This window comes from Ixodes scapularis, unplaced genomic scaffold (genome assembly GCF_016920785.2).
Source record: "Ixodes scapularis isolate PalLabHiFi unplaced genomic scaffold, ASM1692078v2 ptg000597l_1___fragment_1__unscaffolded, whole genome shotgun sequence".
Taxonomy (NCBI): domain Eukaryota; kingdom Metazoa; phylum Arthropoda; class Arachnida; order Ixodida; family Ixodidae; genus Ixodes; species Ixodes scapularis.
The window spans coordinates 5099191-5122949 of NW_024610006.1; the positions used below are offsets into that span (position 1 = coordinate 5099191).

General features: G+C 47.2%; 1 long non-coding RNA gene across 3 annotated transcripts; it reads right to left on the reverse strand.

Annotated features, from left to right (window-relative positions):
• Window positions 1-4007: 4007 nt before the first annotated feature.
• Window positions 4008-10463, reverse strand: LOC115311964. Of its 3 annotated transcripts, none has more exons than XR_006077091.1 (3): window positions 9269-9815; window positions 8675-9183; window positions 4008-4475 (listed from the first exon to the last, which is right to left on the reverse strand). It is a non-coding gene; the product is annotated as an uncharacterized LOC115311964 (long non-coding RNA). The 3 variants fall into 3 exon arrangements; XR_006077090.1 differs by lacking the exon at window positions 4008-4475 and adding an exon at window positions 10281-10463 and having other exon boundaries at window positions 8126-9183; window positions 9269-9440; XR_006077092.1 differs by lacking the exon at window positions 4008-4475 and having other exon boundaries at window positions 8126-8770; window positions 9082-9183.
• Window positions 10464-23759: the final 13296 nt, after the last annotated feature.

Sequence of the window (23759 nt, forward strand, 5' to 3'; positions counted from 1 at the left end):
ATGTGTGAAGTGAGGATATTTTATTTCAACCTCGAAAATAGAAAAAAAAATCACTTTAGCGGGCAGTTTGCCACTGTTGGGTATTTAGACGCAGTTAGGCACAGTTAGAACAGTTGGAAATTGTTACAATAGGGCATGAAACATTCTACGCACGTGCCAACGTCGCACTTTGTGGTGTGTGCGCATGGTAGTTCACGGTTGTCTTCAGCGCACCTATGCCTGGAGTGGGTCATTTGATTGTATCGCACACCTCCAGATGCACTGTCATCGTGTGCCCATCTTTCTTTCCTCGATTGGGGAGGAAATGGCTGCGCCTGCTTTACCAAAAAATCTTGCGCTTGATGAAATGTCACCCCAGAAGGACATGAAACTGCAGGTACAAACTGCTTTCCCCGGAGCTGTGCTGAATGATGGCGTTGACAATAGCCGCATCTCGGATGAAGTAGAAGTGCGGCTCCACCACCTCTTCGACCTTCTCTCTAGAGCAGGGGTGGCCAAGCTGCCGCTCACGAGCCGCATGCGGCTCTTCGCCTGTTAAAGCGCGGCTCGCGGCTTTCCTCCACTGCCCCCCCCCCCCACACACACACAAACACACTTCCCCGCCTCCCTCCCGGTCACACGAGCACTTCCCCAAAAAGAGAAATGGAACGCGTTTTAAATCGAGACAGGTAGCCATTTGGTAGTCTTGTGCTACTGCTACCTTACTCGTACAGTTGGACTGCTTTTGACTTGGATAGATAGAAAATAGTTTGAATTTCGTTTTTTTGCTGTGGACAAAAGTCCCCCCCCCCCTCCCTCCCTTTGTTTCCTTTCTTCTTCCATGCGGCTCTTGAAAGTTTCGTGGTTTTGTTTGCGGCTCTTAGGCCGGGTCAACCTGGCCACCCCTGCTCTAGAGGGTAAGCGTTATGCTTTTGATCAAAACGATATACTTCCCCTATCCACGCATTGTAGTCTTCCACAACAATGGGATACTTCACGGGTAGTTTTTGTCGAGTTGCCGTCATCCTCTCTACATCCACCTGCTCCTCCGTCTGGTTCGTGGTGGTTGGATTTAGGCAAACATTCTTACTGTCCCGCCATTGGTAGGCCGTGACATCATTTTTCTTGTGCCAGATGTAGCCACCTTTGTTCATCTTGTCAACCTTGACCTCATTGGGTAGGTCTGTGCCGTCACGTAGCTGCTAAAGCAAACTTGTATAACTAAAAAAAACAAAAAAACAAAAAAAAAAACGCTGACTACCAGGGGGTACAATTCCTTCAGACAGACAGCACAATATGCTCCCAGAGAGTTCTGTTTTTTGGACGATCTTAGTTTTCTCCTTGGTACAACTGAAACCTACAAGGTAGCTAGCATTTGAGTCCGTCAGGCACCAGACTTTGAAGTCCCGCTTTATTTTTGGCTTCATTGGCATGTACCGTGTTTGCACGATTCTAGCACGCCCCCGACTGTAACGTGCAGGTAAATTTAGCTCTGAATAGTTTTAAGAATAATTTGATGCCGATTGTACCGCACAGGTAAAATAATGAGTGCTGAACACCACATCCGTGAAAGACACACATGAAACCCACCCACACGCACTAACAAAACAGCCACACTAGTCGCCGTCGGAGTCCGACGTAAGTTTCAAAATCTCGCCCTCGGTTCCGTCAATGGCGTTGAAAAGGTCACACTTTTGAAAGGAACGTACGACCATCGCCCGCAGGAGTGCTTTCCAGGCGTCGTGTACCCATTGCTCCAGGGCCCGTTTGCTCGAAGCTGGTTAACTAACCGCGGTTAACCGGATTTCCCTACGACGGGGAATTTTGGGTCACGTGACCGGCAGAGTAAGGACGGCGGGGAAACATGGCGGTGCCCCGGTGAGTGAGCTCCGCTCGCTTTGGAACTAATACGTCGCAGTAGCTGCAGTAGCGGGCGCGTTATTCAGCAATGAATGGTGCAGGAGGTTTTCGCGCTGCATTACCTCACTTAAAACGCAAAACATGAGCAATGACCTCGCCGCATTTTTTAGATAGACTTTCGACTCTGACCATTCCTAAGCCTAAATGAACGCGATAGTTGTCGGCATGGCAACGTTTTTGGAAAGTGGATTGCCTTGACTCAATCGGCCGGGTATTGATAGCACACAGAAGCATGGAGCGTTCCCATAGACCTCTTGCTAAATTTCAAAAGCACCGAGGTGCATGCTACGAGTGTAGTTACACGCGCTGAACCTGCTGGCGTCTGCAGTAATAACTGTTCTGAAGCAAAAAGCCTAAAACAAATGTTGCCGTGCACGGGCGTTCGTCAACGATTTATTATGATTATTTACTTCAAATCTTTTATAAGTGAAAGGCCAGCGCGCGCGGATCATAGAATTACACTTCCAGCGTTCTTCTCGATGTTCGGGTAATTTAATAGGTCAATTTTCAGTGGAGCCAAGTTACAGGTTTTTCAATTTGAGTTCTTACATGCTGGCCAACCATGCTGCCGGTGTACCGCCCGCCTTTCACTGCTCACTTCTTTCTCATCGTTTTTAGGACTCAACTTCGTCGTCCTCTTTCGAAGTCGGAAGGAAATTTCAACGAGGCTTTTCTGCACTTCATACAGCCAAATATTTAGAAAATTTCCAAACAAGGGTTAATTTAGTTTTACCTTGCCAATTATTTGTACCGCGAGCAATAAAAATGGTTTCTTAAGCTCAAATGTATGCCACGCTGCGTCGCGAAAACCAGGCAGCGCGCATTTTTTGGGTCCCCCCATTTCGGGAACCTTTCCACAGAAGCCTCTTATATTCACTACAGCCAGTAGGTGACACCAGCCACCGCCCCATAATAAAACACGGAGCTATCGCTCATCCAGCCCTCTTCAAACTTGGCTAGGTACTTGTAGGTACCTAGTAGGGAAGGTCGGTTAACTTTTAACCGCGGTTAGAGTTAACCGGCTTCGAGCAAACGGGCCCAGGTCGTCGAGCGTTGCTTTCTTCAGACGCCCTGCTGGCGTCAGTGTGTGCTCGTATGCAGTGAGCCACTCGTTGTACGCTGCACGCACATAGTCCTTCGTTGGTTTGTTTAAGCACACGTCCAGTGGCTGCAGTTGAGACGTCGTCCCGCCGGGGATGATCACCAATGTGGGGGAGCATTTTGCAAGTTTGTCCTTGACACGCTGGCTGATGTGGCATCTGAACAAGTCTAGAACCAGCATAGAAAGCACTCTCAAGTCGGCTCCAGCCCTCTTTCGCCGTACGGCGTCAATCCAGTCGATCTTAAGGTCGGTGTCCATCCATCTTTTGGGGTGCATCTGAACAATGACATTTTCTGGGAACTTAACATTGGTAGGCAAAGTCTTCCTTTCAGAAATCAAAAAAGGGTTCATCTTGCGCCCATCTGCCATGCATCCTAACGTCGCCGTAATCAGTTTTTTTGTTACCTGCTTGGCTCCTCTTGTTCGACCGTGTAATTCGAAGGCATGTCGAAAAACATGGGTGTTAGGTCTGCGTTTCGGATCTGTCCTATCATGTGGCCCCTATATTGTCGAAGCTTGATCATAAAACATTGGAACATGACAAACTTCGCTTCATAAGGTTTCTGGAGCTTCTGACAAATGCTCGCCTTTCGTTGCAGCGAAAATCCTTTTTGCCGCATGAACTTGGTGATCCAGCTCCTACTCGCTTGGAATCAAGAGCGGCGGATCTTGTAACCTGTAGCAAGTGCGAAAGAATTGGCCTTGATGACGTCCGAAGAGGCGGGTAGTTGCGCCAATCCTGCACGCACGTTTCCGGGATGCCCAGTGATCATGACGCTGCTTGATTACCTTCCTTTCCAGCAAGGATGATCACTTTCTGTTTGAATGATGCCTCGTAATGAAATCGCTTCTGTTTCTCCATCTTGCAACGATCGCATCAGCAGCAGCTTGGCTCAAGCTTGCGGTGACACGAGACAGCACGGCGCTTGGCCAATACGAAAGTGAACATTGTGGTACGTGATTATGTGACTGAATACGTGATTATCTGTCTGATAAATGGCCGGCCAAAGATACCCTCGCGTGCATGGTGCTCGTGTTTGAGGCGCGACGGTGTCGGTTGTTTCCGTTAGTCGCTTTGCCGTGACTCGGGCATTAGAGTCTGTCTGGAAAGCTGCACTCTTTATGAACACCTGCCTCCTGGCACGGAAGTGGGGGCTCCTTCACTCCAGTTTGTAGACATGGTGTTGTGTGAGGCTCCTTTTGTCTTGGGACAAACCAGGGTTCTGCCACGTCATCGTTACAATGCATACAAAATACGGCACAATCTGCAGTGCCCTTTGTTGTCCAAAACATTCTGTGCCTACCATCTGCACAGATTTGACCATCGGGGAACCCCAGGAACTTGAAAAGAACCCACGTGGGAGGCTGGACATCCTCCTCGCCAGCTTTACTCTTGCCTTTCGCCGCTCTCGTCTCTTAACATAGCGGTTGCGGATGGCCTTCCACATTCTGTGACATTCGATCACCTCCAAGCCTGAAACCGGGAACCTCATCAGGATGGTACGAACAAATGACAATAATTACAATCAAACGTTACGAAGGAATAAACAGCATTGACTTTACGGGTTGGAATCGCAAAGTCGACCTGCTCGTGCATCCTACAAAAGCGCAATGTTCACTACGGAAGTACCTGCGGAAACGTCTCGAGCATCTTCGAAGGATGTTCGTTCGATAAATGTGTGGGCTTCGAACATGTCTGCAGTCAGTTCTTGAGTGACCAATATGACCATCATGGAAGGAAAAGCCTCAGACAGTGTCCCTGAAGACCGTCTCTTGACCAATCGGGATTAGCAGTGTGATCGCAACTTAAGAGTATGTCACTGAAACATCTCGTCATTATGGTAGGTGCACGTGCCACCTCCCTTGCATCCAGTGGTGTAGCCAAGGAGGAGGCTATCACTTTGCCGCCAATGCACCAGCGGCTCCAAAGTTGGTCCTGTGTCGCTGTGTCGCCGTCGTCCATGTGCCAGGGACTGGAGTCGGCAGCTGTAGTGATTCGGAGCTCGAGGGCTCTGCGGGATGTTGCCGCCAATTGCGGCGCCGGACTCCACGTCCGTACAAAAGCGTTCAATTTTTGTACGTTAGCCACGGATGTTCTGATAAAATAAATCGACGTGACCCATCTCTTTTCACTGGACATGGGGGCTCCTTCCGAGACGTGCAGGAGGTCGTTCCTTTGGCTGCCTCTTAAAGCTTTGAGGCAAGGTTTTGGCAACACTGCAGAATTGGCGAGTTCCTCGATATTGTCGGCAGGCACGGACATAGTAATAATAGTTTTATTTGACACGAATTCAGAGATGTGATTCAAGTACGGCCCCGTCCAAACGAAGTAGGGCTCATGAGTCAGAACCCGGCAGGTGAGTGTCAAAAAAGTGTACTCGGTTGTTAGTGGCCCGACTAACGGGGGAAAGCGAAAAGTTGCGAGGTAATGGGAGAGTTTTACGTATATCATTGTAACTCTTTTACTGCCTTCCACTCATGCGCTAGTAAAATTTAAACAACATTCAAAAGTGCAATTTTTCTTTGACTTCACTTTTGTGAAGTCGCAACTAGTATGAAACTGGAAAAGGATATGGGTGACGACATAAAACTGTAAGTACTCCAAAATATTGTAACTGAATATCGCATAGGATGCTGCAAAAAGTCATCGGTGCAGATTGGCATATTGAAGTTTTTTAATACTATAATTTCCAACAGCAAATTAGTGGCCTACGAACAAAATGAGCCTGTTTGTGTTGAGTGTAATACAACTATCCAAAAAACCTTCAGCAGCGACTAAATAGCGTCATTGGTTACGACTTTAATAATATAAAGACACGTTCAATTACTTCATGGCCACATCCCTCCAAAATGCATACTATGGTTTAGGAGCGTATGAATTAGTTTTCTAAAAATCTGTCAAAACAGGGTTCATAACGGAACTTCCACGTTTATAATTAATACACAATAAAAGTTATTGAACAAAAGGTAAGGGTGCAAACGAGCTGGTGTTGGTTTAACATTTTGACTACCGTAAAATACCGGGCAAGCGCCCAATCAAATTTTGGAGATAATCGCAAAAAAATGGTGGATGAGTGCTTGTCCAGTCATCAATTTTACATATAAATGTGCGCATATTTTCTCAGATCTTGCAAATTCGGTAATGGGCGCTTAATGTGAAATGGGCGGATGCATGGTATTCTACGGTAAACATCTCGAGACTGGGAAGAGAATGGATGGACAAACACAAGACCTTGTGTTTTTCCATCCCTTCCCAGTCTTGAGTCAAAATGTATAAAAATTATGCTTGCTTCAAAGCACTATTTTTTGCAAAAGAATATAAAAAATACCTGAGCCATTAACGTAATTTTGGCCGAAACAAATAGATATGTGTAAAACACATTTCTATTCACGCACGAGGGTCACACAATGCAACCGCTTTTCTGGATAGTCTGTAGTAAAGAATTACAGGACTGTTTATTAACTAGGTCCCATTTGTAATTTGTGGTGCATGGAGAGATGTCATTATTTCCGTGCTTACTTGACTGCAAAAAAAAAAGGTAGCTTTTTTGTTAAAAAAATTTTACTTGATGTAATTTAGGTTTATTTTATTTAAATAAGATTTATTTCATATAAATTGGATTATATTTAGCGGATTGGGACACAGCGCACAAGAAACGAAGATGGAGTAGAAGGGTGTACACAGGACAAGCGATTACTCTCAACTGAAGATTTTATTTAAAAGAAAAGGAGTTGAGTAATGCGGATTCTTGGGCGAGTTGGTACTGAAACTTGGAGAACATAATAGCGCTTCACGACTGGGACGAAGAGTAGGAATGAGACAACACAATGCACCAACTTCAACTGGTTCGTTAGAAAATCAAGGGTATAAATACTCTGCATCATCGCGCCCTTCAACCAATCCCATGCCACGCCACTGATCTCAAGAACTGTGTCTCTTTGTCGCCCAAATCGATCGACGCCACGCTGACACATCGATCTCCGTAGTTTTTTTATCAGGTCTGCCTCTATAATTTTGCTTACTGTATTATCTCTGTTTTCTAATAACAGTGCACAAATTAAATTCAGGTTTGCACCCACAGTCATGGAAGTGCATCGACAAATGACCGTCACGTTTTCTAGCCTGCTCACTAGACATAAAGAATTTATACTATTCCCTTCCGCACGACAAACTACTGACCTGCGTAGAGGAAAGCATCGATAAACACGGGGTGGTGGCCTTTCAGAACGCAGCAGGAATGACTGTAGATGACTTTCTCGAATTGCTTACATTTGATCTAAACTCGACCTTTGTTGAGTGGAACAGGGGAGTGTATATTCAGAAGCGAGGGGTGTGTATTTGCTAGTGTTTAGCTCCAGTTTTACATGATATATTTTTAGCCCATCATGACAGAGTTCTCTCGGAATGCCTGAATGACTTTAATGGTAGCAAGGTTTTTAGATTCGTCGACAATTATTTAGTTTTTCTTCACCATGATGTTTCTCACTTTTCCTTGGTGGCGAACAGCCTTTTAACAGTTTTTAGTACCATCCTTGATCCTCTCAAGCTTACGCACGAGGTACTTGTGGACAACGTCATACAGTTTCTAGATATCAGGCTCACACTTTTGGAACAACACGTGTGTTGGAAATACCAACCAAGAGCAGATAAGCCCCTGTTGCCGTTCAATTCATCTCATTTGAAACTTGTTAAGAGAGGAATTGTAAATTTGTGCTTTGTGAACTCCATCAGAAGGTTGTGTCATCATGCAATGCCTTAAAGTCTGAAGGAGCAGTCAGAACGCTTGGTGGCTGCCGGTTTTCTAGGGACGCTCCTGGTGTCGGCTGCAGAAAAAGTTGTAAAGAAGCTACGAGTAGTAGCGAGTCCAGACCAAGATGTGGCTCAAAAGAAACAAAGTCTGGCGGTTGTGCCTTACATGCACAAAACCGCACGCAATATCAAAAAGATAGCAAACCACGTAAATGCTTGGGTGGTTCTTTCTGCACCGGAAAAACTTGCCAAGTTGTGCAAAATGACGGACCCTCACCGCAAACCACCGGTTGGCTGCGTGAAGAAGCATCGCAGCTTGTTTGTAGAATGCCCAGCGAGAGTCGTCCATCAGATCTCGCTGACGTGCGGTAAAAAGTATGTGGGACAGACGGGAAGATGTCTAAATGACAGATTGCGCGAACACAACCAAAAAGTGAGCGGACAGCTTGACGATCATTTGTCAATGCACTGCCTTGACTGTGGGTGCAAACCTGAATTTAATTTGTGCACTGTTATTAGAAAACATAAAGATAAGGCGGTAAGGGAAAGTTTTACACATGCACACGCCCTAAATTTTTACACATGCAGAAATCAAGAGGGGGGTCAGGACATCCGGACCTCCCCTCTGAATCCGTTCCTGGCTGAAACTACCGTTTGCAATTCGACATTGGAAGCAATTGCCAAACTTGTGGTTCCTTAGCAAATCTCAAATTGTTTTGCAGCCATACAAATCCCAATATTGACCAGTAGATGGGCGATATGGGACAGGCACGTCAGAAGCCACCTCTCTTCTCATTTGTGTGTTGGCAAGAAGTTGTCACTGAAATATTGCCTGACCGTAGACTGCAAAACGGATTTAATTTTGTTTCGTTAGTTGATAATGAACGATAATAGTCAACAGCCGAGAATGATCTCGCTCTCACCCATGACCAAAATAGGAGCCCTGAAGGTAATTTTGGCCACCAACTGGTTGACGTCAACTTAGCCAGCTTGTCTGCACTCCGAATAAAGACCGGTAGCTACGAAAATGAAATAAAAAGTGAGTTTCAGACGCTATTCTTTTTTGTCGCCGATGGCTGGAGCACATGAGGTAAATCTTGACGCGAAAGAAATCAAGTGACCTCGAGAACACTTCCTCCGCACATAGAATAACGTGGGGCAAACATCTGTCAACATGGCATCTAGCTTAGTGTGTGGGAGGAATCAAGATGCTTCCTTTCGTAACAACAGTCAGGCATTCTTTCACAATGTCCTTGACCTTCATTTTACTTTACCACAAGACTCTGTAGGAGAAAGCAGGTGATCCCAAATCGGTTCTAGATTTTCTTACCGTGTAAGCAAACTTGCCTCTGGGCTCACGCCTCATTTTTCAACGTCTGCTGCCGCTGCAGAAGTGGACGCCACTCCCCCCGCAACAGGGAGCACTTTGGTGCTGATGGAAGAGAGTAAAAATGTTTTAAACTCAGACCCGATATCAACTGTGCTTGTTCTTAGCAGTAAGTGATCTAGCATATTACCGTCGGTGCTGAATCTGGCCCTTAAGGAAGGCCAGTTACTTGAAGAGGTGCCATGTTGGCACGGCAAGACCATCGCGGCCAGCTCCGCTCCGGCCTCTTTGTTTCTTCGATTCTCTCGCATACTTGGCCCTCATGGCCAGCCAAGCCTGACAGCAGGCGTTAGAGTCGCTGCCTGAAGTGAATGAAGTAAATGTGGCATAAATAACTAAAGTATCGCTTATGAATACAAGTTTTAGAACAGAAATCATGATGGAACTAGATTTATAACACAACTTCAATTAGGACAGCCAATAGGTGCAACAGACATGCACCAGGTTTGCTTGCCAGTATTCAACCCAAACTTTACAAACCTCCTTCAGCATCTTGAAATGTAGTCTTTTTATGTTCTGCCTGTTTGATCTCTTCATTACTGATCGCTCGATTAATAATGGCTTCCCATTTCGTGCCATGACTTTGGGAAATGGTTATGCGAGGTACGCAAACGAGAGGTGCGAGCAGTGGGTTGTGGGTGGGTGTGCGCTGCCCACTCGGACGTGAATGGTCACAGACAGCTGCATGGAGGCCGCATCTGTGGCTCCGAGGCAAACCGCCGGCCCAAAGAATCGAATCCCCAGTTGGTGGGTTGGAATCCTAGCTGGAGAGAAGGTGCCAGGTAACCGAGATTTCAGTTTCACGTTCAAAGAATCCCAGGTGATGTAAATTAATCGCTGAGGTATGCGACGGCTTTCCTTGATTTGGCATGCAGAACTTCGCAAACGTTTCTTTGCGAATGGCAGGGAAGTCTATTGGCACTATCGCCTCCGGCGTGACCCAAAACAAATCTTTGATAACACTTTGGCGTCTTGCGAGCTTCGAGTGTACGCCCAGGCGCGTGCAGCTGACCGTGAACGGGAACGTTCATGCATAGTGAAAGTTAGACAGAAGGCAACAAGCGTGCGACGAAGGCAGGCCGTCCAGAGGTGCCCTGGGTTGAGGCGCAAATTATATAGTTCTGTTAAGAGGTCATACTCACAGAAAGCGATTCCAATTGCCTTCCAGGAATTTTTGCGCTTCCCAGTGTCCCTGTAGTCCATACGGCTTGCGTTCCATAGCCATGGACACCGCTCAATTTCGATGATGAGTGCTTCTGAGCAAGGAGCCACTGGAGGAGCTGCCATGTTGTCAACGGAGAACAGACTCATGACTGGCATACAACGCCTTGAGTCGTGATTGGTCTGTTCCCATACTGTGATATTTAGTCAGACCTGTGTATACAAAAAGTACAAGGGACAAAAACGGATCCATTATGCTTTGTACCATGCACATCTAGCATGCAAATTACGAATTCAGAACCAATGAATACTTTCGTGAAACTTTCATTTGCATTTAATTTTTTTATGTTATTGTACTGCGCAATTATTCTTTTGTTTCTGAAGAAAGCCTGTGTTATGGGGACTAGCCGAGAAACCAAAGTAAAAAAAAGTCATAAATTTATATTTTGATAACTGACGCTGGCTTTAGTGTTTTAAAGGAAACCTGGTAAGCGGGAGGTAGATGCACAACAAAAATAACCTGAAAAGTTTGAAGTTGCTTGTATAAAGTGAAGCAGAGTAATAGCGAAACAATTCGAGTCATTGGGTGTCATTGAGCCATGGCGTTGATGCAAAATGCGCTGCAAAAATCGACACCTGCATATACCCACATTTTCATCGAACGTGTATTGTATAGGGAGACGCATTCTTGTGAAATCTCTCGATGTAGTTGACTCGTTCCTGTAAAAATTTAGAACATCTTCACCGAGGGCAATGACGAAAAGGTTAGCAGATAACTTTCGGTCGTGTTTGGTGCTCCGGACGAGAGATGGTGCCACCTTTCTGTTTGGAATGTCAAGAAGGAAAGAGGGGAGGGGAGAGCCCTCCCTCCCTCTTTCCTTGACGGTCGCCCGACCTCCCATCCCGGTAATCATCTTCCGATGATGGCCTGCAGTGCTTTGTCATTCTTGTTTATTTTCGCAGTTATGGTTGCTGCAAATATATCCCATGGTTGAACGTTAGGAAAGTACAATACTTCTGGCTAGTGAAAATCAATTACAACAAACTCCCATGAAACTGAACACACTTAAACTGAATTCATGGATACGTGGAACAAAGTTGGAATGTTTGGTTGGTTTCCTGTAGATTCTATGCAGAAAAAGCTTGCTTAACACAAACCACTTCGCATGCCCATTTGTTGGTTCAAACGTTTGCAGCATAGTGCACATTCTGTGCAACTTCCCTTAGTGGGGAAGCTGCTGAGGCTGCCGCACAATGTCTCCTACCCTGGGACGACGGAACGGGAGTTCGTAGGAGAGAGAATATTGGTGTTGACAGCAGTGGCAGAGGATTACCCACATTTCCTGCCATATTGCCGCCACGCTCATAGCCGAAGACAAATGTAGTCAAAGCTCTCAAGATAGACAGTCGTGTCAGTCGTGTTGTATAATCTTACTCTATAGCAGTGGCTCTCAACGAGGTGTGTGTTGTGGACCACAAATGCTGTAGCAACGTTCACAATTTTTGCCTTGCCATCTGACGATGGTTACATCGCCCTTTCTCTCGCCTTTTGCATCGAGGCTCTATCGTCCTTCTCGCCTTATTTCGTTTTCACTTTTCAGTGCACATCCCTGCAGCCTGTATGCGCGGATAGCACTGACGGCCCAGATACTGACGGCATTGAGTTCTCGGAGTAGTGGAAGTAATGTATAGTAGTTGTCAAAGAAACACTTAAAGTTCCTAAACTTTGGCAAGTGTTTCATGAGCCTCATCACAATGGAGCCACCAATTTCGAGGTGCTTGTGCTCGAGCGATTTCCCCATTTCTTTTCTCTGATACAGCTTGAAGTCACTTTGCCATAGTATGTGAGCTGCAGCGGACAAACACTGACACCTCCAGGGTTAGGTTTGTTTTTGCAGAAATCGCTTGGCCGCAACTCTACTTATGAAAGGGATCATCTGCTCATCAATGCTGTTGTTCTCGAATGTAGTAAGTTCCAGATACCTCTGTCTGACAGCATCCAGCACGGGGTGCACCTTCCAAAACTTATCAGTTAGAGCCCGGGGCGAAGATGTCTCCGTGCCGTGCAAAGCTGACCGGAGCTTGAAAAATCTGTTGACCCCCATCGCCTCCGATACGCTGGGGATCTGCGTTGCCGGCTGCCAGTACATACGTATGCGGGGAAACTTGGGCGTCCCCATGATCATCATCATCCCGAAGAATGCTTTAACATCCTCCGGAGTGTTTCCGAGATTTGTTTCCCGAGGTGTGCAGTCCGTAAATGTTCATGCACCCCGCAAACTATACGAATGGTGATAATTATAATGCAAATAAATGCAAAGGGGCAAGCAAGCTGGACAATAATTATGAAAATAATCCCTGGAGAAGGGGAACAAGAGGGACAAGGGACAAACAATTCGAGTCATTGGGTGTCATTGAGCCATGGCGTTGATGCAAAATGCGCTGCAAAAATCGACACCTGCATATACCCACATTTTCATCGAACGTGTATTGTATAGGGAGACGCATTCTTGTGAAATCTCTCGATGTAGTTGACTCGTTCCTGTAAAAATTTAGAACATCTTCACCGAGGGCAATGACGAAAAGGTTAGCAGATAACTTTCGGTCGTGTTTGGTGCTCCGGACGAGAGATGGTGCCACCTTTCTGTTTGGAATGTCAAGAAGGAAAGAGGGGAGGGGAGAGCCCTCCCTCCCTCTTTCCTTGACGGTCGCCCGACCTCCCATCCCGGTAATCATCTTCCGATGATGGCCTGCAGTGCTTTGTCATTCTTGTTTATTTTCGCAGTTATGGTTGCTGCAAATATATCCCATGGTTGAACGTTAGGAAAGTACAATACTTCTGGCTAGTGAAAATCAATTACAACAAACTCCCATGAAACTGAACACACTTAAACTGAATTCATGGATACGTGGAACAAAGTTGGAATGTTTGGTTGGTTTCCTGTAGATTCTATGCAGAAAAAGCTTGCTTAACACAAACCACTTCGCATGCCCATTTGTTGGTTCAAACGTTTGCAGCATAGTGCACATTCTGTGCAACTTCCCTTAGTGGGGAAGCTGCTGAGGCTGCCGCACAATGTCTCCTACCCTGGGACGACGGAACGGGAGTTCGTAGGAGAGAGAATATTGGTGTTGACAGCAGTGGCAGAGGATTACCCACATTTCCTGCCATATTGCCGCCACGCTCATAGCCGAAGACAAATGTAGTCAAAGCTCTCAAGATAGACAGTCGTGTCAGTCGTGTTGTATAATCTTACTCTATAGCAGTGGCTCTCAACGAGGTGTGTGTTGTGGACCACAAATGCTGTAGCAACGTTCACAATTTTTGCCTTGCCATCTGACGATGGTTACATCGCCCTTTCTCTCGCCTTTTGCATCGAGGCTCTATCGTCCTTCTCGCCTTATTTCGTTTTCACTTTTCAGTGCACATCCCTGCAGCCTGTATGCGCGGATAGCACTGACGGCCCAGATACTGACGGCATTGAGTTCTCGGAACTCAATGCCTCCAAACACAGCTAGGTGACTGATGAGCGACCGAAAAAATCCGCCTGGTCCGGGTATCCAACCCGGGACCTCTCCATTACAAGTGGAGCGCTCTACCAACTGAGCTAACCAGGGGTTAGACGTCAGTAGAGCAAACGGGTTTTATCAGCTGCCACCAGTCTAACACCAACAAGGGTGAAGCTTGCAGTTTAATGTTATAATTATAATGCAAATAAATGCAAAGGGGCAAGCAAGCTGGACAATAATTATGAAAATAATCCCTGGAGAAGGGGAACAAGAGGGACAAGGGACAAACATAAATCTCCAAACACAGCTAGGTGACTGGTGAGCGACCGAAAAAATCCGCCTGGTCCGGGTATCGAACCCGGGACCTCTCCATTACAAGTGGAGCGCTCTACCAACTGAGCTAACCAGGGGTTAGACGTCAGTAGAGCAAACGGGTTTTATCAGCTGCCACCAGTCTAACACCAACAAGGGTGAAGCTTGCAGTTTAATGTTATAATTATAATGCAAATAAATGCAAAGGGGCAAGCAAGCTGGACAATAATTATGAAAATAATCCCTGGAGAAGGGGAACAAGAGGGACAAGGGACAAACATAAATCTCCAAACACAGCTAGGTGACTGGTGAGCGACCGAAAAAATCCGCCTGGTCCGGGCGGATTTGCCCGGACCAGGCGGACCTTGCCCCTTTGCATTTATTTGCATTATAATTATAACATTAAACTGCAAGCTTCACCCTTGTTGGTGTTAGACTGGTGGCAGCTGATAAAACCCGTTTGCTCTACTGACGTCTAACCCCTGGTTAGCTAAGTTGGTAGAGCGCTCCACTTGTAATGGAGAGGTCCCGGGTTCGATATCCGGACCAGGCGGATTTTTTCGGTCGCTCACCAGTCACCTAGCTGTGTTTGGAGATTTATGTTTGTCCCTTGTCCCTCTTGTTCCCCTTCTCCAGGGATTATTTTCATAACGAATGGTGAGTTCAGAAAATACCTTCGAAAGTATTCCCATGGCTCAGCCACCTCCTCTAAAGTCATGTGGTTGTCATCCAATGTTGTGTCAGGGGGCTCGAAATCGCTGCTTGTCCAAACAGTCTGCACCTTTTGATTACGCGCTTCCTCCGCTTCATCATTTTCCTCTGGAGCAGGAGCCGGCTGTTGCAGCCCTGAAGGCCTGCCTCGTGTTCCAGGGGGTTGACCTAAGTGACAAAAGGCATTCTCTTTAACTTAGCTAAGCAGTTAACAATGTCATCCAAATATTTAAAGCGCCTGTACTCGCAGATCGATGAGGCTCTCTGTCCTCCTTAACAGAGAGGCCGACATCGGATGCATTTCCATCGGAAATTTGCATTAGCAACCTCTGTGCTGTGGCACTGCCGACCCTCGCGCGATTTCTCGCATGATTTCGGATGTCTGAATTGGGAAGAAGCAACACATTGTCACTAGAATATATGAATTTCCAATGAAAAGCTCCTTGCAAGAATGCTAACGGCACTATAGCACTAATGTTTTCTTCGAAGAACATTTTTGCACAATGTGGCCATAGCGGCACGCTGTACGTGGGGGGATCGGTGGCCGAGTGGGCTAAAGCGCGTACCCAGCTCGACGCGCGTGGACCGAAAGATCGCGCTGCAGAACCCAGGGATCCTGGGTTCGAGCCCCACCCCTGCCCGTTTCGATCTGGATGAGCATCGTACCGGCGTGCGGTCGTGTATCACTACTGCGTGGCGCACGTTAAAGACCCCAGGTTAGCAGTCGTACTGCACTGGCGAAATTGCTCATCTACAGTGTAAACCAGTGTCGCCTGATCCTGGCAGACCGACCTTACACTGTATAAATCACTAAACGTCCAATTTTTGACACATGTGTTTGCGAAATTCACTAATCCGTTAGAGAAGCAATTACTGCATCCTAACATTTCAAGCTACTGTGTTACATTCATTAGCATCTTTGGAATGCTTAGGCATGCAGCAAGTCTCGTGAGAAAACATCCAATTAAGCAAAGATTTGTTTTTCGGAGCCACTCGCCACCCGCGTCGCTGTAGAACAAGGAGGCATCCATCTTGCAACGGTGTTATTAATTGTAGTTAAAGGCAGCCACGGCAGATGGCGCCACCAACCCGCTCCATAAGCTGTACACGATCGTGTACAACCTGTCTCCAGCGGTACAGGCCCACATCTAAAGAGTAAATAAATTTGCAAAGTCGAATACACAAATGTGTATGCCATGTCTAGAGCCCTGCTCGGATAACAGTTTGATTATGCGCATCCGATCTGCATCTGCAGACTTTGGATCCGCATCCGAACCGCATCCTCAAACTTTTTACATTATTGTATCCAACCCGCATCCGCATACTTTGTACCCGTATCCGAACCACATCCACAAAATGTGGAACCACATCCGACTCACAATCCAAGTATTCATTGTATAACAAAACACCAAGCGTGAATGAAAAAAAAAATACAAATATCACTTTTTAAGCTGTTTGCTTATCTTTGTACAAATAAATTTTTGTGTGACCATTCAAAGGGGATGTCATTTTATCATTATCAGTTTCATTGTAATTATATTAAAAGCGATCAGCCTTCCCGAGACACTGTGCGTCGAAAAAAAAAATTATCTGAGTTATGTGATTGTCAAACAGGATAGTTGGGCGAATTGGTATGTATTCATAATGGAACAGCGCGAATTTTACAGGGATAGAGGAAGGAACTGGACAGGACGAGCGCTGACTAACAACTGAAAGGTTTATTATCAGGAAATCACGAAGGAAACGTACAACAACACGACTCTCCAATCACGATGGAAATGCGCATGCGCCTCACAAGATTGGGTGCTATCTGTTACACAATTCTATGTGCGTCATCCCCGATCTAAACATTCGACCTCACTGTCGAGCAAATTCAAGGAAGCCTGACTCACGCAGGCTGGCCCCTCCTCCTTTATTCTATGAGCTTCGACAATCAAGCTTTTTGGTCCCTGTGTTTATACAAAACAATGGCCTTGTCAAGTAACGGTGTACAGGCGCAGTCCCTGCAGTGTAACGCCAAGTGGGAGCTTCCTGTTTCTGTTAAAGAACTCCGGTGCACCCGCAGGCAAATGTTGAGGCACTGCCCCGTCTGTCCGATAAATACCTTCCCGCACGTGTTTTGGAATCGGTCGTTAGTCAGCGCTCGTCCTGTCGTTCCGTCAAACAATTAAAAAGTAAGAGAGGTTCATAGTCGTCCGGCTACGGCGCAGTTGGACGAATATTAACTACCAGACTTTTTGGCTAGGACTCTAAGCATACAAAAAAGAAACACACAGGCAGTTCATGGGCTTCCTATGTGCGTGCGCTGTTGATTCCGAAAGTTTACAAACCGTGGCACCACAGGGTCGCGCTCGCCGTCGGGGCACTTGTTTTGTTTTTGGAATCATGACCACACTACTCTTTGCGGAGAGGGGGAGGTCTCTTCTACTTTCTTTTGACTTTTACGTTTGAGGTTTTCTTTTCCCAAAGAAAGTTTTCCGCTCTTTCCCTGCCAGTGTACTAGCTTTCTGGAGACGATTGCCACCATGTATTCTTTACTTTTTCTATAAATAGCATTTTTGACGAGATGGAACACTAACTGAAGGGATCTTCAGTCAGAATCACATCTTTCTTAGGATTCCTATCGTTTCTTCGAAACGCGTTTTGTGGAAACACGTTTCGTGGACAACTTTTCATGGACATACATTTTATGGACACGCTGTACGTTTTGTGGGCCCATGTCCCTGTGATGTTTTGTCTACAACGCACTTCTTCACTAAGCCGCTAAAAGCTAGCGCGTGATTCATTAAGGCGTGCTTAACTAAACCGTGCCCCCCCTCCCTCTTGGCAAGACGCAAAAAGTTTGTTACGAAAATAGCACGGCTGTGTGCGATGAAACGTCTCATGTTTTACGATGAAACAAACACGGGAAGCCTTCCAGTCAAACGTCGCATGTCGACGAAATGGTCTGTTGATGAAACGTCAGCCGACGAACTGAATGCCACCGGGTAAAAATTTAGATTCGGATCTGTGGATATCCGCATCCGCAGCCCCTGACATCCGATCCGCAATTCGCCAAAATTTGTCTAATTTTTATCCGCATCCGCCCGTTTACTGCGGATATCCGCGGATAATCCGTGGTTATGCAGGGCTCTAGCCATGTCTGAAGGGATGAAGAAAGGTCCCCGTCGTGCCCCAGTGCGGAAACATTTTTATCAAATTTTTTGGGCTGGTTACGACATGGAGTGAAGGGACTCACATTTATGTTAGTGGTAAAGAGAGCTTGAAAGAAAGAATAATGTGTGCATTAAACTTCTCAAAGCGTGTTGCGGCGAGATCCACAGGTCACCGTCTTATGCTGCCACTGCGCTTCCCCAGCCGCCAACCAGAAATGGGTTTAAAAGCTAGACAAACATCATTAGCTTTTGGAGACTCACGTTTGCCGTTCAATGGCCTTAGGTTTCGAAGGCCCGAGTTACGAGCACTTGTCTCCGACTGCCCGTCTGGAAAGTTGTCGTCGGATTCGTTCACGGGGCGCACCTGGCGTTGTTGCATGTTCTCATAGAGTTGTGAAGCAATACTCTAGAGCACGGAAGGTTATCCACTGCCTTGAGGTTTGCCTGAATTGTTTGTTGGAAAAGCCTCCACCGTGCAACTAAAATGCCAAATGCATTTTCAGAAATGCGTCAAGCCCTCGACAGCCTTTAGCTGAAACAATGTTCCAGGAGTGTCGGGGTTCGGCTCGGATAAGTTCTCGTGAACTTCTCCATAAGGGGAAATGTCTCGTCTCGAACTAGAAACACGAAAGGTATTTTTCGTGGATGACAAGGAAGCTGGAGAGTACCTGACATTTTCTGGCCAATGAGGTACTGTCTGGACACTGTCATTGCAAGAGCCAAATTCGCCAATGTCAACCATAAAAAATTTGTAATGAGCATTACCCACTGCCAAAAGGATGATGCTGTGCGTTTATTTGTAGTTGATGGTTGCCGATCCACAAGCTTCCAGTGCATTGTGTTTACCGTCAGTCGCACGTGCAGAGTTTTGGAAATTTTCGGGGGTCATTAAAAGCATCTGTAATTTCTCTTCACACCTCTTCAGTTCGGGCATGCATGTACGATGGTGTTAGGACTTCTCGCAGTCCTTGACTTGTCTCCTGCACACCCTGGCTGGCAAATGAGAGGCTGTGACAGTAGCTCTTGGCGACGGCTCGCCGAGATGAGCCATGTGCCAGGTGCTTGAAGTGAAGAAAGGAAAAAATTATAGCTGCCTTTCAAAGGAACGCCTTTGGAATTTAATCTTTGCAATACTTAACTGGGCATGTCTATCCTGAGTCGTGCATTTAGGGGAGGATCTTCCTCGGGCATACTTCTTTTTGATACTGTCGAGATCAGTTTGACGAAATCAACGGGACTGGAAATCACTTTGCTATATCCGCTTCTTCGTTATATCTGTACTCCTAACCCCCCCCCCCCCCCCCCACAAAAAAAAAAAAGAAAGAAAGGGTTGTTACGGGTTATCGTGCCTGCAGAAAGCGGTCGAGGCTTCCTTGCACGCGCGCTCTTCAAGATCGGAGCTGCTTCTCGCCAACTGCGAGAACCTCCGATCGAGAAAAGATCTTGCGAGCTACGTACGGACCGTGTTGACAGCTGCGACGGCCACCGCCCTAGGATACCGGCGGTGCACGGCATTCTTTACGTTTATCCGCACTTCGATCAGATTGGCACCTTTTGTTTCAAGGAGATTGCCTTCGACTTCCCCATTGAGGTGCCGGCGGTGCCGGGACTCTTCATCGTTCAGTGGCGATGACTCGCCAAATCGGTGCTTCAGCGAAGTTAGACTTCCGCGCAAGAGCGCCCACGCCGACCAGCGATACCAACACTGAACATGAAGCAAACAAAGAAGCACGCATGGCACCGAGTTTGCGCTCAAGCTCGTCTTTCGTTGGTGTAGAAAGCCTAGATTTGAGAGAGGGGCAACTGCTCAATCATCTGGTTTGTGGGCTGCGTTTTCAGAACAAGAACAAGAACAAGAAAGAAGAAGAAGTGTCATGGCGTCAGCCGGTCGCAGATCAGGGCAGCTGAGCTGGACTCCTGCTCTTTTCACCATGTTGTGCTTTTTCGTCGTTCTCTGTCAAAGCCAAAGAATGAATGTCTCCGAACTGATTGCTGCGGAACAGCGGGTCTCGCCCGAATCAACAGTCCGGGACGGTAAACGCCTGCTTCCTCGGCCCACTAGGCCTAAAACCAGCCACTCCGTCAGTACCACGAAAATTATGCTACTTGGACTATTAATACTCTCCGGCGATATCCACTGCAACCCTGGGCCCTTCCGCGTGCAGTGCTACAACGCAAGAAGTCTGCTGAACAAGGTACCTGAACTCAAATCCGACCTGGCCTGTAATTCACCCGATGCATTGTGCGTGTGCGAAACGTGGCTTAGTGACTCTGTTCCGGACCATGAAATATTTGGCCCCGAGTCGCCGTGTTCAGAAGAGACCGAAGTGGACGTGGAGGCGGCGTCCTGGTCGCCGTAAAACGTAAATTCTCCCCTGTGCGCCGTGCGGACTTAGAGGCTCCCAACTCCGAGCTGGTTTGGACCGAACTTAACTGCCGAGGCGGAAAACTGCTTCTCGGTTCACTGTAGAGGGCCCCCAATACAGGTCATGATGTCTTCGCTGAGCTGTGCGCAGTTTTCGATCGGATCAGCTCCCGTAAAGAAGGACACATGAACATTCTGTTAACTGGGGACTTCAACCTCCACATCAACTGGAATTCTGTTGATCCGATGCCAACAAATGAGACAGAGGCCAAGTTCCTGGACTGGATGCAGTATGCAAACCTCACACAGATTGTCCGCTTTCCAACGCACGTCCGTGGCAATGTTTTGGGTCACACCCTAGACCTATTTCTCTGCCGGAACCCTGCCCAATTACTATCTGTGTCTGACACTCCCCCGCTATCTAACTCTGACCACATTGGAATCTCCTCCTCCTGGAACTTCAGCTGCACAAGAAAACAAATAATCTCAAAGCAGGCAATCTTGTTTAACAAGGACGGACGTGACTCACTGGAACGCTCTGTTGCCCTGGCTCCTTGGTTTCTCTGCACGGACTTTCTGACAGACTACAACCCATGGGACCTATTCTATGATATGTTCTGGACTGCATGCAGAGACCCTACGCATACTATGATCTCTTCCAAACACAAGAAAGGCAAACCATGGATAACTGGACTCATCAAGCAGCTATCAAGCAAGACTAGGCGCTTCTTCAAAAGGGCCTCAAAAACACAGGATGCCACTCATTGGGCGGCATACAAGGATCTCTTGAGACAGCTGAAAAGGGAGATAAGAGTATCCTATCGGAATTACCTCTGCGACATGGCAAGCCAGGCAAGAACATGCCCCAGACGTTTCTGGCAGTTCTACGGATCATTACGACGTAACAGTGTTGCTACCCAGTTTCAAATAGGAGGTACATGCACTGACAATGCTCAGGTCATCGCCAACTCCTTTGGCCAACACTTCAGCGATGCTGTGCCGGCGTTTAACAACTCCTGCCCTCCTCCCCAAGTTGAAAGTCCCCCTGCTGAGAAGCACAACCTCACAGAGTCAATTCCTATGTTCGTCCCGTCACCCGTTACCACCGAGGACGTTGCGGCTGCCATCTCCCAGCTGAAACCTGGCGCCTCCCCTGGCCCAGATGGCATTCCCCCCTTCCTGCTGAAGGCCTGTGCTGCGGCACTCTCGTCCCCATTGGCAGACCTGTACAACTACTCCTTTTCCAGGGCACTCATCCCTGATGTCTGGAAGCTAGCGCATGTGACCCCTGTCCACAAAGGAACGGGGAAACCACTGAACTCTCTCGAAAGTTACCGGCCAATAAGCCTCACCTGCATCCTCTGCAAAATATTTGAAACCTTAATTTGTAGTAAAATATCCACGCACCTAGAAGTCAACAACCTTTTATGCAGCTCTCAACATGGCTTTAGGAAGGGGCGGAGTTGCGAAACTCTGCTCTCTCTCCTGCACCACGACCTGAGCAGTGCCCTGGACAGCTCGAAGGAAGCAGATGTTCTGTCCATAGACTTCTCGAAGGCCTTCGACAGTGTGAACCATGACCACATCCTTACCAAGCTCCCAGGCTTTGGGATATCCGGAGCAACCCTTAAATGGGTATCGAACTTCCTGGGTAATCGCCGTCAGCGAGTTAACTTCCACGGTGCCTTTAGCCAATGACACAATGTCAGAGTGGGTGTACCTCAGGGCTCTGTTATAGGGCCACTCCTCTTCACCCTCTACATCAACGACCTTGCGGTCGACATACAATCTAACATTCTTCGGTATGCAGATGATCACATACTGTTCCGCATAATCCACTCCTCTCACGACCGCCAAATCCTGCAGTCCGATCTGCACAAGATCTGCAGGTGGTCAGAAGTTAACGGACTGCTCCTCAACCCAGACAAAACTGTGTACCTTAAAATATGAAGAAAAAAGAAACCCGTCGACGTCGTCTACAATGCACAAGTGAAGCGCATACAAGAGGTCACAGACACTAAGATTCTTGGTGTTTGGTTTGACAAGACCCTGTCCTTTAGAAGGCACGTTGACTACGTCTGTAAAAGGGCGAGCAAACTGAGAGGCTTCATAACCAGGACAACAAGAGAGATGCCAAGCCATGCCTTTTGTACACTGTACACGGCTCTTGTACTGCCGGTCTTGGAGTATTGCTCCTCTGTCTGGAGCGCCCTGCCAGGTTGACCTACAGAGGAGACTAGAGTCGACGCAAAGAAAGGCCACAAAGACAGCACTCTACTTGCAGGACAAGAGGGCAAGCAAGCTACCCTATGAAAGGCGGCTGCAATCCCTCCGGTGGTCCAGACTTGATAAACGTCGACTGTTCTTCAGACGGGTCCTCCTCTACAGGTACCTACATGGTGTCTGTCCCATCCCCGATGGTTACTTGAGGAGGTCTAGGCGAGACCCCTCGAAACTTGAACAGCGCTTTGCCCGCACCATTAGTGCCTCTACCTCCCTCTTTGTCCAAGCGCCTACCCTGTGGAATCACTTACCAGATGCTGCTCGCCAGGCCCCAAGCGTAGACGAATTTAAAGATCTGGTGCGGAATCACCATGACACCTACTCTCTTCATTAGACTAAGTATTCTCACCCTTTTGTAAATTACATTCCAACATCTCCATTTCATCTGTTAACGTATGGCCGAGGAGGAAATCAGCATATGTATGCACGGGCTTCTGCCTTTTGATTGCCTCAGGCTCTCGGTCGTATGGTTGTTTTAGCCAATAAACACCTTTGAACCTTTGAACCTTTGAAGTTACAGCCTGCAAGGAGTCAAAACCCAAAAGTGTTCCCCTTCTGCAAATGCGTCCACCTCTATGCCCAGTTTTCTCTCCACACCGGCCATGTGATGACCGAATGCAGCCATACTTAATGCAGCCAAGTGCTCCCAATGGTTGGAGTTGGTCTCTCTCCAATATAGGCTCTCTCCATCATCTCTGCCGGTGCATTGTTGCTATAGCGCTCCGAATGCCCCTATCGGCCTGCCACGACGGCTTCAATGCGGGCGGTGCGGAAAAGCCGCTTCACTGATAAGGAAGGGGGAGCGGACGACGATGTAGAGGCTGCTGCCGGTGGCCTTTGCAGCGTCGTCTGTGGCCCGTTCTGGGTGGTGGCTCTGCCGCAGCAGCAAGGTGCGGCCGTCTGAGACTTAGAAACTTTTTTTATTTATTGTAAAATTTCTCTTCAGTATAATGTTTTTTCATTACCGTACCATTTTTTATTCATTTGTTTTCCTAGATAAGAAAGCTCACTCCTGTTTTTCTTCCATCGTTATACTACAGTGTGGACCTGACAGATTAAAGGCATTTTTAAAAAACGTTTAAAAATCTGACACCTAGGTGATGGACGTGTTTTTTAGAACATAA